The 15,032-nt window shown below is 45.9% G+C and overlaps 1 protein-coding gene across 1 annotated transcript in view; it reads right to left on the minus strand.

Moving 5' to 3' along the window:
* Positions 1 to 15,032, minus strand: part of KEL (Kell metallo-endopeptidase (Kell blood group)) — a 590,619-nt gene that overhangs the window by 395,495 nt on the left and 180,092 nt on the right. The gene's annotated exons all lie outside the window — the stretch shown is intronic.

A 15,032-nucleotide genomic window follows, 5' to 3' on the forward strand; every position in this document is an offset into this window, starting at 1 on the left:
CACTATCTCTGCCAGACATGTTGAATGAGAGTCTGCTGATTACCAAGCAGCCAGGATTATAATCTTGCGTAATTTACAGCATTTCCCTTTCCAGTTGCGAAATACCCCAAATTACACCATTACGCCATGTCGTGTAATTACGCCGCTGTTCAGGGACACATTCTAGTGCAAGTGCACGAGAGCAGTGCGATCGAACAGAACATGAGCGGCTGCAGTTTGCGTTAGATGTGATTTAGCACTATTCTTTTAGTGCTAAGTACATCCTCGAGTCCAAAATGGACGCATGGATGTATTTTGCAGAAAAATATAGCACAAAACGCTGGATTTCACCTCTTGTAAAATCTGTGTAATTTTCAAGACATTACACGTAATTGCGCAAGTGCAAAATACTGAGGGCCATATTATCAAGAAAGGGCGATACATTGTCGCCGCTTTTATCATCAGGAAACTGCCGCTAAAGCAGCCATAATGGACTTGATAATATGCCCTTGTGATTTCCCATAGCAGCCCAGGTTAACACCAGAACCTGGGCTTCTATGGGTATTCACAAGGACATATTATCAAGCCCATTATCGCCGCTTTAGCGGCATTTTCCTGACGATAAAAGCAGCGATAATGTATCGCCCTTTCTTGATAATATGGCCCTAGAATTTTTCGCACCACTGTTACATGCTTATTTATTCATATTCATTCATATGTCATGCTAAGGCCAATCTTAACTTAAAAGGAATATTGCGGACAGAATTCACTGTAAAGTTGTCGCCATTGTCTATTAGCAATCTTTCTTACAATATCCACATATGTTTTGCTAAGGTCTTTCTCATACTCTGCGTGTAACATTAGAATCAGTGTACATATGATAGAATAGCACATGCCTCGAGTCCCAGTGCATTGGTTTATTTCTGTAAAATAGCTTTATGTCATCTCAAACGGGTCAGTGGGTACCAATGTGGTCACCGCATGCATTGCCATCTGTCCCTGGGCTTGACAGGGATGCAAGCGGAGGAGTGAATGTTTGGCGAGCTTAGGGTTCGATTCACAAAGGTAAACTTACACCAAAAGTCTAAGTTTAGACCCGAAGTCCAAGTTTGACCCGAAGTCTAGGTTTAAACCCAAGGTCTAAGTTTAGATCCGAAGTCTATGTTTAGATCCGAAGTCTAAGTTTAGATCCGAAGTCTAAGTTTAGACCCGAAGTCTAAGTTTAGATCCGTGGTCTAAGTTTAGACCCGAAGTCTTAGTTTAGACTTGAAGTCTAAGTTTAGACCCGAAGTCTAAGTTTAGACCCGAAGTCTAAGTTCAGACCCGAAGTCTAAGTTTAGACTTGAAGTCTAAGTTTAGACTTGAAGTCGAAGTTTAGATCCGAAGTCTAAGTTTAGACCCGAAGTCTAAGTTTAGACCCGAAGTCTAAGTTTAGATACATAGTCTAAGTTTAGAACCAAAGTCTAAGTTTAGATCCGAAGTCTAAGTTTAGATCCGAAGTCTAAGTTTAGATCCGAAGTCTAAGTTTAGATCCGAAGTCTAAGTTTAGATCCGAAGTCTAAGTTTAGATCCGTGGTCTAAGTTTAGAACCAAAGTCTAAGTTTAGATCCGAAGTCTAAGTTTAGATCCGAAGTCTAAGTTTAGATCCGAAGTCTAAGTTTAGATCCGAAGTGTAAGTTTAGATCCGTAGTCTAAGTTTAGACCCGAAGTCTAAGTTGAGACTTGAAGTCTAAGTTTAGATCCGAAGTTTAGGTTTAGACCAACAGTCGAACTTTACTGGTAGTAAAGTTAGACCTTTGGTCTAAGTTTAGACCTGAAGTTTAATTTAGATCAAAAGGTCTACCTTTACTACTAGTAAAGTTAGACTTTGGTCTAACTTAGACATTTGGTCTAAACTTAAACCAAATGTCTAACTTTCCTACTAGTAGAGTTAAACTATAGGTCTAAACTTAGACTTCAGGTCTAAACTTAGTCTAGTTGATCTAAGTTTACCTTTTTGAATGAGGCTCCTTAGACTGCAGACGTCATTTCCTTTAGGAAACACATAGCGGTCCTCTGCTGCCATTCTGTGTTGCTGGTGAACTCTGGAGGCAAAAAAGAGGTCTGCAGAAGTTGACTTACGCTGTCTTCTTGAGGCAGAGCTCGGACTAGCTCTTTGCATTGGATGCACAAATCCATGCTAACGCCCGGAAGCACACATCCTAACAAATGTATCCTGTGCACACTTTGGGGCATATTTATGAGAGCTTTGCGTAATGCTTGCACCACACAGCATCGAACATGCAGGACACAAATCTCAATTTTCTATTAATGAAGTCACGCAAATCCACTGCGCACGGCTTTGAATGGCCTCAATAATTTGGAGTAATGCAATGTAGTGCAAATCGCTGTGTTCCATTACTCTGCACAAGGGAGGCCTTCCATGGGCTTTGCAGTGGGTGTTCCCACGCAACTCCCATGGTTTTTGACGCATTCCCAAATTTACCAAACCTAGTAAACCTGGTAATGCCCCATAAAGATACACTCGCCAGGTGAACAACAAATGGGAGAAATATCTGTATTTCTTAAAACATATATTTTTCTATGTGTGCTGCATTTTGCAGCACACATAGAATGAGGAACACCCTCTATGGTTTGTTTTTGTGCAGGAAGGTGTTCCTTTCTGCACAAAAATAATCCTGCCTGCAACACAGGCTCCTTTGCACCAGCATTGGCGCTATGCTGCTAAACTGGCTCCAGAGCAGGGGAAAAGGACAGGACTGTGCCGTATTGGATTAATACGGCACATTCCTGCCCTTTCCCTGTGACGCAGGGCAGTGGCCCTGCACCGCAATTACCGTAAATATGCCCCTTTCTGTGCAGTCGAAGTTATCCTCAAGTTGTGGCTGATACGAGGAATGACTGGGCAATGACAACATTAACCAGTTTATCGCAGCGGTAATTCCGCCGCGGTGCGGGCGTTTGAAGGCACGGGTGGGGCCGCGTCAGCCAACGGACATGCGCAGCACTACCGAAGTAGTCCTCGTGACGGCCTATGGCCGACAAACGCACGCAAGGGGTTGATATAGCAATTTCTCCAGAGTGTTTAGGAAGGTGAGACTTCAGGGGTCATCTTGTCTCACCGAGACCCGCAAGATATGATGATATGATGCTCTCACATGCTTCAAACTCTGTTCCAGATTTATAAATAAGCTCTGCAACGCACCACGGCAAGTAAAGTTGCTGATCTGCGCTGCTTGAACTGGACAGAGCAGATATGCTTCTTATCTACGAAGATGTGGCGCTGTTCTGCTCTCTCCTTGCGCTGGCGCACTTCTGGCAGCAATGCCACAATGCAGGCACCTTTGTGCCATACTGCAAGGGTGCCTGCACTATGGCCAGGATCGTTTTTGTGCAGCAAGGGTTACCTTCCTGCACAAAAACTAGCCTTTAAGACTGGTCCCTTTTTGTAGTGAGCTGTAGAATGCAGCACACGTGCAAAGAGGAAACAAAACGAGCAGAAATGTTTTCATTTCTCCTCGTTTTGTTTCCTCTTTGCATGTGGGCTGCATTTTGCAGCTCACTACAAAAAGGAATTACCTTTAAAGGATCATTTTTGTGTAGGTTACTCCTGAATCTTGGTAGTGCAGAATTTTTGAACAAACCCCTGTCAGCAACTTTTGCACATGGTAATTTGTGCCAAAACCCATGGGTAACACACACATTCAAGATTATTATTTTTGTCAGTAACATGGGCATTCAAGATTAGTTTTCTGCCGGTAACATGCACATTTAAGATTATTTCTGTCAGTAGCATAAATATTCAAGATTATCTATGTCAACAACATATTCATTTAAGATTATTCCTGTCAGGAACATATGCTTTCATGATTATTTCTGTCAGAAATCTAAAAATTCTAGAGTATTTCTTTCAATAAAATACTTCTTTCTGTCAGTCATATACACATTCTAGATTGTTTTCGTCTAGATTGATTCCTTCGAGTAACACACATATCCAAGAATATTCCTGTAAGTGACACACGGCCGTATCAGAACATACATATCCAAGATTTTTCCTCTCATTATTATATGTATAAAAAATTATTGGAATTAGTGGCATAGGTATCTGAGGTTATTTGTATCGGTAGCATGCACAACCAATATCACTCCCATCAGTAACATATGAATTTAAGATTGTCAAAAACCTGGGTATCCGAAGGATTCCTATAATTTTCATAGGTATCCAAGATTATTCCTGCCGGTAACATATGTAACCAGTATCTTTCTTTTTAGTAACAAATATGAACCATGTGGGGTTACAATATAGCCAGGCAGCCATTGATGTGAATTAAAAGCGGGTGTGATAATTCTCTTTGTATGTTGATGATTCATATTAGGGCCTCTTCTGGGAAATTAAGTCCCTCAGCCACAAGTGGAGAAGAGAGCTCCCTTCAGGGGGTTACTTGAGGACTTCACCACTCATCCGTGAGAACCAGAGATTCGCGGACACATTTCTTTCCAAATACTGTGCTGAGCCTTGATGGGGAAAGAGACTCAGTCTTGCACTAATTATGCCCAAGCCTAACTGCAAATATTATTGTTTGTAAGTTACCAGAGAAGGGGGTAATGAGCAGCTTGGCCATCTGCCAGCAATTGCATTACAAAGCCACGTGCCCAGGTGGCAATGCCAAGCAAATGAATGAATGGATTTACATTTATACAGCGCATGGCTACCAAAAGGCCTCCCAGGAATAACACTAGAACTTCTGACAATCAGTTTTCGATGTGGTGCTGCACGCCGCCAAGATGATGAGAAGGGACCAGGTGAAGAAACATTCCATGGAGTGGACCAAGTTGTGAACTATCTTTCTTCTAAGCAATCTTGCTGTGTCCATGTGACTCTGGTGCACACCAAAAACCATCCAGTTTCACTTGTCTACCATGAAACTCTACGGGGACTGACAACTCCTGGAACTCCGCAAGGCACTTGCTCAAGGATAACTTTTTTGAGAACCATGAAGAAATAAACCTATTGGAACAATATATCTTCTGTGGCACACCCAGTCAGATTTTCACAATGTACTAAGTCAGAGAACCTCTTGGTCCAGGTTCTGCTTGTAGCAAACTGAAAACAGATGGAAGTTCTGCTGATGCTGAGAGACTGCTGAAGGCAGAGCCCAATTTTTGCAATGTCTCAATGTAAGGCTGCCTTTGTAATGTAAAAATGTAATGTAGTAGTACTTTTATATAGCGCACGAATCGACCCATGAGGGTATCTTGGGGCTTGTACGCATAGCGCTGTGGAACCCTTCCTGGCTTTTCCCTGTGAGGTGTCCACTCCTGGGCACCCCCAAGGTGAAGCCAGGCATCCTAGCGTTGTGGAGATTAAGCCAGCTATTGCCCGGAGTTGCAGAGTGGGACCCATGATTAGAATAGGCACCGAGGCGAGAATGATCAGGTTAGAGGAAATTGAGCCCAAGAGCCGCCGAGGCGGGAATTGAACCCTGGTCCCGGGCCAGACCTCTGCCTCAGGGTCTGCCGCTCTAACCATTGAGCCACGCTTCTCCGTAGGGGAGGTAAGATGCCGGGTCAGGCCCTGCGGCTAACCCCCTGCTGTGCTAGGCCAAAGGCGGTGTGCAGCAGGGGGTTGGCTGCCTCACTGGAGGTTGGACACAGGGCCTGACCACAAGCCAGGCTCTGCGGCTACCCTCCGCTGCCCCATAGCAAAGTCCATGCGCAGTGCGGCTCTCTGTGGGGTATGGGGTTACATAATATTACTTTATGTTTAAAATAACCCTATACATTCACTAAAAAACATGTGCCCTGAGGCAACTATAACTCACGCTTTCTGCATGTACGGCTGATTATGTCACATATTACATCACTCATGACATCTTCTATGACATCATCAATAATATCAGTGCAACATTTGCAAGTAAATTATTGATAAGAAAACTGTGAATGGCAGGTGAACGAGTTATAGTTACCTTAGGGCACGAGTTATAGTTACCTTAGGGCACGAGTTATAGTTACCAGACCTAACTGTAACTGCTGGTTATGTTCATTTAAAATGTTATGTAGCCACTGACATTTGAAGTGAATATATTTATATGTATATATGGTGGAGAAGTGTGGCTCAATGGTTAGAGCAGGCAGACCTTGATGCAGAGCTCTGGCCAGGGACCAGGGTTCGATTCCTGCCTCGGCGGGTCTCCGGCTCATTAATTCCCCTGACTGGATATTCTCGCCTCAGTACCTGTTCTGATCATGGGTCCCACGCTGCAACTCTGGGCAATAGCTTGCTTAGTCTCCACAACGGCCCCAAAAGCGCTGGGATGCCTGGCTTCACCTGGGGGGTGCCCAGGAGTGGACATTTCCCAGGAAAGCCAGGAAGGGTTCCTAAGTGGTATACGGACAGCGCCGGGACACCTCCGGTGGAGGTAGCTGTGCGCTTTACAAATTCTGACATTTACATTTTATATATATATATATATATATTAGCTAGTGGCGATCGCCACTGGGTAGCTATAAATTGGTCAGAATTTCCATAGGAAATGCCTTTGTTGTTTTGCTAACAACTTTTTTGCCATTTGACGAATATTCATGAAACATTCCTAAAAAGTGCTCCTTCTTGCTGAGTTTGTGCAAAGACAGTTTCTGGGTGGTGAGCCAGCAGACAGGAGCTGACAAAAAGGGGGGGGGGGGATTGGTTCCCAAAACGCAAAATCTCCATCCATTTTTCATAGATTTTTTTTTAATGTCGCTACTGCAAAAACTGTTGAAACGACTACACACAATTTGGCAGGAAGTTAGATCGTGGCCAAGAAAGCCTGCTTTTTATAAATCCATTCAGTAGTTTTTGAGATATTCAGCAAGAGACATATTTGTATATCTATGATGATGGGTCTGAAGGACTCTCGTGAGAATCCGTCAAATCCAATTTTTTAAAATAGAGCATTCTGATTCGCCCAGGGGGCTTTTTTTCTCTTGAGCCAATTCACTCCCACGAGAGACATGTTACTGTGGGAGCGAGCACTCTGATTGGCTGCTAGCAACATGAAGATAGATGTGGCTGGCAGCCATTACAGGCCTCTGGTACTTAGTCCCCTGTCCTGCATTTTTAATTAAAAAAAGCTTTTTGCGGCAGGGTAGGGTACCCTGTCCCCCTGGCCCTTGTGGGGGGGGGGACTCCCTAGCCTGCCCCTGGAGCCCTGGATTAAAAAAAGATAGTGGTGGTTTTTGCTGCAATCCCGCAGGTCTTCAGCAGAATCGCTGCCAAACAAAATAAGAAAAATGGCCTTGCCATTTTTTGAAAAAAATATATTTGAGTGGCCCCCGGGGACGCCATACCACGGGGCTTTTAAAAAAGGGGAGGAGGTGCATGGCCACACTCTCTGACCCTCCAGTGGCCCCGGGGACCTCATCCCTTGGGGCCAAACACTTTGGGGCTTCTTTACATGCCCCATGCACTGCCTGTGCGTCACTTTTAATATGACGCAATTGTCTTGTAAATAAGCCCCGTCATAAAGTATGCGGCGGCTCCCTTCTCCCTGAACCCGGAGGCCCCATCCCTAGAAATCTGATGGTTTCCCAATAGGTTATTACTAGCGAAAAAAAAGGAAACCCTTGCACCTAGAAACTCTGCACTATGAGTGATAATGCGCTACACAAGAAACCAAAATTTATAATAATAATAATCTATGATAGTCAATCATTCATCCATGCAAAAAACACGTATTCATCCAGCCATATGTTCACTTACTAAGTAACGTTCCAGTTGCTCACTCTTACATGTATCTGTGCACTTGCTCACTCATCCAACTGTTGACTCATTCTTACATTCACCCAACTATTCCCATACCTGTCCCCGCCAAAGATGGATGAAGAGTGCCAACGGGCCATAGCGCGTTCCCACCCCAATCCCAGCCAAAGATGGATGAAGAGTGCCAACGGGCCATAGCGCATTCCCACCCCAATCCCAGCCAAAGATGGATGAAGAGTGCCAACGGGCCATAGCGCGTTCCCAAACCAATCCCAGCCAAAGATGGATGAAGAGTGCCAACGGGCCATAGCGCGTTCCCAAACCAATCCCAGCCAAAGATGAATGAAGAGTGCCAACAGGCCATAGTGCGTTCGCAAACCAATCCCAGCCAAAGATGGATGAAGAGTGCCAACGGGCCATAGCACGTTCCCAAACCAATCCCAGCCAAAGATGGATGAAGAGTGCCAACAGGCCACAGTGCGTTCGCAAACCAATCTCAGCCAAAGATGGATGAAGAGTGCCAACGGGCCATAGCGCGTTCCCAAACCAATCCCAGCCAAAGATGGATGAAGAGTGCCAACGGGCCATAGCGCGTTCGCAAACCAATCCCAGCCAAAGATGGATGAAGAGTGCCAACGGGCCATAGCGCGTTCCCAAACCAATCCCAGCCAAAGATGGATGAAGAGTGCCAACGGGCCATAGCGCGTTCCCAAACCAATCCCAGCCAAAGATGAATGAAGAGTGCCAACAGGCCATAGTGCGTTCGCAAACCAATCCCAGCCAAAGATGGATGAAGAGTGCCAACGGGCCATAGCGCGTTCCCAAACCAATCCCAGCCAAAGATGGATGAAGAGTGCCAACAGGCCATAGTGCGTTCGCAAACCAATCCCAGCCAAAGATGGATGAAGAGTGCCAACGGGCCATAGCGCGTTCCCAAACCAATCCCAGCCAAAGATGGATGAAGAGTGCCAACAGGCCATAGTGCGTTCGCAAACCAATCCCAGCCAAAGATGGATGAAGAGTGCCAAAGGGCCATAGCGAGTTCCCAAACCAATCCCAGCCAAAGATGAATGAAGAGTGCCAACAGGCCATAGCGCGTTCCCAAACCAATCCCAGCCAAAGATGGATGAAGAGTGCCAACAGGCCATAGTGCGTTCGCAAACCAATCCCAGCCAAAGATGAATGAAGAGTGCCAACAGGCCATAGCGCGTTCCCAAACCAATCCCAGCCAAAGATGGATGAAGAGTGCCAACAGGCCATAGTGCGTTCGCAAACCAATCCCAGCCAAAGATGGATGAAGAGTGCCAACGGGCCATAGCGCGTTCGCAAACCAATCCCAGCCAAAGATGGATGAAGTGTGCCAACGGGCCATAGCGCGTTCCCAAACCAATCCCAGCCAAAGATGGATGAAGAGTGCCAACGGGCCATAGCGCGTTCGCAAACCAATCCCAGCCAAAGATGGATGAAGAGTGCCAACAGGCCATAGTGCATTCGCAAACCAATCCCAGCCAAAGATGGATGAAGAGTGCCAACGGGCCATAGCGCGTTCCCAAACCAATCCCAGCCAAAGATGGATGAAGAGTGCCAACAGGCCATAGTGCGTTCGCAAACCAATCCCAGCCAAAGATGGATGAAGAGTGCCAACGGGCCATAGCGCGTTCCCAAACCAATCCCAGCCAAAGATGGATGAAGAGTGCCAACGGGCCATAGCGCGTTCGCAAACCAATCCCAGCCAAAGATGGATGAAGAGTGCCAACGGGCCATAGCGCGTTCCCAAACCAATCCCAGCCAAAGATGGATGAAGAGTGCCAACAGGCCATAGTGCGTTCGCAAACCAATCCCAGCCAAAGATGGATGAAGAGTGCCAACAGGCCATAGTGCGTTCGCAAACCAATCCCAGCCAAAGATGGATGAAGAGTGCCAACGGGCCATAGCGCGTTCCCACCCCAATCCCAGCCAAAGATGGATGAAGAGTGCCACCAGGACATAGTGTGTTCCCATACCTGTCCCGACCAAAGATGGATGAAGACTTCCTCTGGGGTATAGCACGTTCACATACCTGTCCCAACCAAAGATGGATGAAGAGTGCCACCGAGCCATAGAGCATTCTCATACCTGCCCCAGCCAAAGATGTTATGTTATGTTATTTTTTATTTGTTAAGCGCACATACGCCCGAAGGCTTCTTGGCGCTGGGGAGAGTCAAACACAACAGTATATAAAAGACACAAATCGCTACTTACAATAAACCTGAGAAAAAAGAAAAGTTTTGAATGTCTTCCTAAAGGTAAGGAGGTCCCTGCTATGTCGCAGAGTCAGGGGGAGTGAATTCCACAATGAGGCAGCTAAAAATTGGAAACTGCTGCCTCCCTGACGTTTCCTTTTAAAACGGGGAACCTCGAGTAAGTCTTTGTGGGCAGATCTCAGGCTGCGCGAAGGTTGATATCTACGCAGCAGTTGTCTAAGAAACATGGGACCCTTGCCCTCCAAAGCCTTAAACACAATGCAACCCACCTTAAACATTGCTCTCTGCTCCACAGGCAGCCAATGCAAGGTCTCCAGTCCATGTCTAATCGATTCCCACTTCGGGACTTTACAAATAAGTCTCGCTGCTTGGTTTTGCAGGTATTGCAATCTTTTCAACTGGCCGATAGGAGCCCCTAAATAGAGGCCGTTTGAAAAATCGATGTGAGAAAGGACGAGAGCACTGACTGCTTGAATTAAGGCCAAACCTGTGAGGAGATGTGCTATTTTCTTGATCTTCCTCAGTTGGAAAAACCCCGTAGAGACCACTGTTCCAACTTGAGTTTCCAAGGAGAGATCCTCACTGAGAGTCACTCCCAAACTTTTTGTTGTACGGGATTTTTTAGGAGGCGAGCCCATGTCCGATGGCCAAAAACAAGGGTTCCAACTGATCTCACTCTTCCCAGGTAGAATGAGCTCCGTTTTTCCCGGATTTAGCTTAAGGTGGTTTAAGGACATCCACCGTTGAATAAAGGACATGGTTGCTCGAAAATCCTCAGCCGCATTGTCTGAGTTTAAGACAAAGACCAACTGCAGATCATCTGCGTAGTTGTATACATCAACATTAAACTGTTGTAAGGAGAACAAAAGAGGCCGCATATACAAATTAAATAATAAAGGGGACAAGGAAGAACCTTGGGGAACCCCACAGAAGGAAATGTTTTTAGGAGCTGTAAAAGAACCCAGACGAACCGACTGAGTACGTTCTGAAATAAAGGACCTGATCCAGGCCAGAGCCGAATCTCGAAGTCCAGCCTGTTCGACACGGTTGGCCAAGATGGTATAGTCAACCGTGTCGAACGCGGCGGACAGATCTAATAACACCAAGGCCTGGTGCAGGTCCCCGTCAGCATTAGACCTCAAGGTGTTCTGAACGGCCAATATCACTGCCTCGGTGGAATGACCAGGCCGGAAACCTGCCTGGTTAGATTGTAAATAACCAGAGGTTTCCACAAAGCTTGATAGACAATTGGTCACATGGGCCTCCAATATTTTGGATAGGTAGGGCAGTAACGATATTGGTCTGTAATTTGAGAGGTCTGAAGAGTCAATGCCGGGTTTCTTTTTTAAAGGGATCAGCAAAGCCTGTTTAAAACTGTCCGGGACAATCCCTGACATCAGGGAATTATTGAGCAAAGGAAGCAGGCTATTAGGGATTGCCCGACCAATCTCCCTCATTATATGAGGAGGACAGACATCCTGAGGAGATCCAGATTTAACTCTGGTAAGCAAGTCTGGAAGGATTTGGTCTGTAATTAAAGGGAAGGAATGCAAAGTAAGGGGATTAAAAAAGGTATCATCTATCGGCATGCAAACTGGAAGCCTGGATAGAGTATCCTTAATCAATACTATTTTATCATAAAAATAATCATTCAAGGAATTGCAGAGGCATTGTGAAGGGACAACTGGGGGAGAAGTCCTTTCATCATTGCACAGCTCAGTCACAATCCTGAATATTTCTTTCGATTTATTAGTCGCATTGAGTATTTTAGAAGAGAAATAGTCAGTTTTGTGAGTGTGCAGTGTCTTTTGGTAGGCTTTACGAATTAGACAGTATGCAATTTTTGCTTGAGGGCAGTAATTAGTGCGCCATGTCCTCTCATGTTGCCTCACTTCAAGTTTTAGTTTCCTCAACTCCGGTGTATACCACTTATGTGCGGCCGCACCGCGAGAGTTATCGAAGCGAGTGAGAGGAACAGAAGCATTAATGGCCGAGTTAAGCCATTCTTGAAGCCTACAGTCAGCAATTTCCACATCCAGACTCTGTTCTGGCAAGGTAGACTTTAACAAATTTAAGAAAGTTGAAATGTCCAAAGAGGACCATTTCCGAGTCAGACTGGTAGCCTTCAGTTTAAATTGAGGGGTTTTCGCAACACAAAAAGAGAAACTGATAATAAAATGATCAGACCAACTACATGGTTTAATATCAATAAGATCAATAGGTAGGTTCAATGACCAAATTTGATCGAGACTATGGCCCTTTTGATGAGTTTGAGTGTCTATGTGTTGTATTAAATTCAGGTCACTCAAAAGATCCTTCATTTCAGCTGCTTGGGGGTCTAATAGTATGTCATCAAACCAGAGATTAAGATCCCCGATCAAAAGTAATTTAGAATTATTAGTGGTCAGCATGGCCAATTGCTCAGCGAAAATAGCAGGAAACGTAGCCATATTTTGGGGCGGGCGGTATAACAAAACCACCACAAGTGTCCCATTGACAGTATCCAGTTTAGCAACAATGTTCTCCACATTAGGTAAATCCAAAGAGGAGAGTTGTCTCAGTTGATGTTTCTTATTGGAAATAATGGCCACCCCGCCCCCAATTTTACCTGCCGGTCGTGACACAGACATAATGTAATACTCAGCAGGCAAGGCAGCCAAGATGTCCGGTAAAGAATCCGGAGTAAGCCATGTCTCGGACAACAAAAGTAAATCCGGTTTAATATCAGATAGCAGCAAAAAGATGTCCATCTGATGTTTGGGCATAGAACGAGTGTTTAAATAAACACATTTAAAATTGCAAATAGTGCCAGCCGTACTTTCCACCACCGCATAATTAGAGCCAAGGTCCATAGCTATATTAATGGGATTAGTAATGCCTAAACGAAATGTCCGTTTCACCGTATTAAGGGGTACGGGGGGGCATGTGGTAATAGTGGGTCGCAACGCTAACAAGTCGGCGGAAGTGTACACTACTGGACCAACAGGGTACTTAGCCCCTAGCCCCGGACGCTCGCGGACGAGCGCAGACGAGCTTGACTCTAGCGCGACTCTGGCAAGTTAAGATAAGCGCAATTGTAGAGCAATTATAGTCAGGTCTGCCGCTATGCAGTCTCTCAGCAAATGGCGCCGGGCAGCTACCACCAACCCGGAATCCACGAATGAAAAGAGACACCCAATCGTTTTATGGGAGGGAGCCTCGAGCGACTGGACCACTGCCACAGGTCCCTGCGCTCTCGGACTCCTCCCAATATGGCGCCCGTTCCCACCACCGGACCGGCACTAGGAGCCGCGGTAAGTGAGCCGCCCTCCACACAATCGGCAAAAGCCGCGATGGAACGAGGCAGAGGGGCCGCAGTTCAGGTGAGAGTGCGAGTGGCGCTATTATTCAGCCGCCCTACGCACATACAAGTTTAAAAGCACTCGCGCGTGCAAGTGGCAGTAGTAATCACCGCTTTGCACAGAGTGACAGAGTGATAGTTAAAAACACAATATGGCCCAATAATAAAAATACAAGTTAAGATAAGCGCAATTGTAGAGCAATTATAGTCAGGTCTGCCGCTATGCAGTCTCTCAGCAAATGGCGCCGGGCAGCTACCACCACCAAGATGGATGAAGAGTGCCACTGGGCCGTAGCACGTTCCCATAACAGTCCCAGCTAAAGATGGATGAAGAGTACCACTGGGCCCTAGTGCATACACATACCTGTCCCAACCAAAGATGGATGAAGAGTACCTCCAGGGTATAGTGCGTTCCCATACCTGTCCCACCGAAGATGGATGAAGAGTGCCACCGAGCCATAGAGCATTCTCATACCTGTCCCAGCCAAAGATGGATGAAGAGTGCCACTGGGCCGTAGCACGTTCCCATAACAGTCCCAGCTAAAGATGGATGAAGAGTGCCACTGGGCCCTAGTGCATACACATACCTGTCCCAACCAAAGATGGATGAAGAGTACCACAGGGTCATAGCGCATTCCCATTCCTGGCCGAACCAAAGATGGATAAAGAGTACATCCAGGCTATACTGCGTTCCCATAATTGTCCAAATCAAAGACGGATGAAGAGTGCCATCGGGCCCTAGCACGTTCACATACCTGTCCCAACCAAAGATGGATGAAGAGTGCAACCGGCCATAATGCGTTCCCATATCCCACGTGTAACATCTTTGCTAAGTTCACAAATTTTGTGAAGTCCAAAAATATAGCTAAAGAAAGACCCTGCACAAGAAGGTTTGGCAAGAGCATAAACTACTTTTGTTTGTAGTGAATTTTCATGCAAAAAACAGGAAAATGTTTGGTCTGCAGAAACTTTGTATGCAGATCAAATTTACAAAGGCGACAAGTTTTTCTTCTCTTAAACTTTCAAAGTTTGTCTACTTATCCAATCTTTGCCAGCAGGGTTATAAACTTTGCTTTCTCTGATTAGGAAGTTGATGCAATAATTACATTGGAAGGAGCAGAGAATATGCCTTTTCATAAACAAGTTTCATTATTGCTAAGAACAAAAAGTGGCGTGAAACCTACCCAACCACAGATAAATGAAGAGGCCCCGTAGGAGTATATTGTGGCCAGATCCATAGCAGGACAAAAACTATCGAACAGAAGGATTTTGTCCAGTTAGAAAAGTAATGATAAGTCTCAGACTGCTTGACTGAAGGATCTTAGTGACAGCGTCAGTGGCTTCATGCCAAAGGTAAATGTGGGTGTACTTGTAAAGCGCACTGCGACTCCAAGGAGTATCCTGGTGCTGAAGACCGCTGGGGAACCCGTCCTGGTTTTCCCTGTGAGATGGTCCCTTTCTGGGTATCTCCAAGGTGAAACCAGGCATCCCCGACGTCTGTGGGGGGCCGTTGTAGAGATAAGGCAAGCTTAATGCCCAGAGTTGCCGAGTGTGTTCCCTGGTTAGAGTAGGCATTGAGGCGAGAATTATCGAGTCCGTTTTGACCCTGGTCCACGACCCTGCCGCGTCGGGAATTGAACCCTGGTCCCGGGCCGTTCTCTGCTTACGGGTCTGCCACCTCTAACCAGTGAGCCACACCACTCCACAAAGGTGGAAACGTCCATTAAAG

This window comes from Lissotriton helveticus, chromosome 7 (assembly GCF_964261635.1).
Source record: "Lissotriton helveticus chromosome 7, aLisHel1.1, whole genome shotgun sequence".
Classification (NCBI taxonomy): Eukaryota; Metazoa; Chordata; class Amphibia; order Caudata; family Salamandridae; genus Lissotriton; species Lissotriton helveticus.